This window comes from Elephantulus edwardii, unplaced genomic scaffold (assembly GCF_000299155.1).
Source record: "Elephantulus edwardii isolate Elephantulus edwardi_28Jun2011 unplaced genomic scaffold, EleEdw1.0 scaffold00042, whole genome shotgun sequence".
Lineage (NCBI taxonomy): Eukaryota > Metazoa > Chordata > Mammalia > Macroscelidea > Macroscelididae > Elephantulus > Elephantulus edwardii.
This window is the reverse complement of record NW_006399792.1, coordinates 18,320,453-18,321,342: the sequence shown is the minus strand read 5'-3', so window position 1 is coordinate 18,321,342 and position 890 is coordinate 18,320,453.

Sequence of the window (890 nt, the reverse complement as noted above, 5' to 3'; positions counted from 1 at the left end):
AAAAAAAAAAAAACACACAACATTCATAGAACCTGTATAACTGAGACACTGCATGGAAGATAGCTGCTCCTTCTCCTAGTAATGAGCCCTATGGAGTGCTGGTGGCCTACTGGTAAAAATCTGTGCTACAATACCAAAGGCATATGATTTGAATCCACCAACTCCTCTGGGCGAGAAGGATGTGCAATCTTCTCCTATTTGATTTACTGGCTCTGAAAATCCCCTGGAGGGTCATCTATGAGTCAGTGCCAGTCAATGACACAATAACAGGAATAATCCCAAATTATGTGAGATGAAGTTTTGTTTTTTGGCCTCCAAGGAGCACTCTGGACTTAATGCTTAGAAAGAAGAGAGGATGGCCCTAGATCAGATGGACTGACACAGCAACTGTAGCAATGGGCTCAAGTATGTCAGAAATTGTAAGGCTGGCACAAGACAGGACAAGGTGAAGATATGTTGTTCACGGGTTCACTATGAGTCATACTCAACTCAATGGCACCTAACAACAACAAACACTCATAGAACTCGGGTGGCATAATTCATAGGAATTTGCTCTATTATCCCAAAGGCCAGTATCCTCCAGGGGTTACAATGCACAAAAGACTCCTCAGGAGAAAGATGAGCAATCTCTTCCCGTGCATCTACAGCCTTTGACACTTTGTTATCCTTGACAGCAGATTCTACCCTTGGAGTACCTCTTTTGATGTCTTGACAATTTCAATCTTTTCTCCCTCTATCATAATACTACTATCTATTGGCTCAGCAGTGAGAATTTTTACCTTCTTGATTGTGAAATAAATTTGTGTCTTCTAGGCTGCAACACTTCCATGATACATCTTCAAGGATATGAACATGTACGGCTAAGCACAATTGATAACAGTGCATCTAAA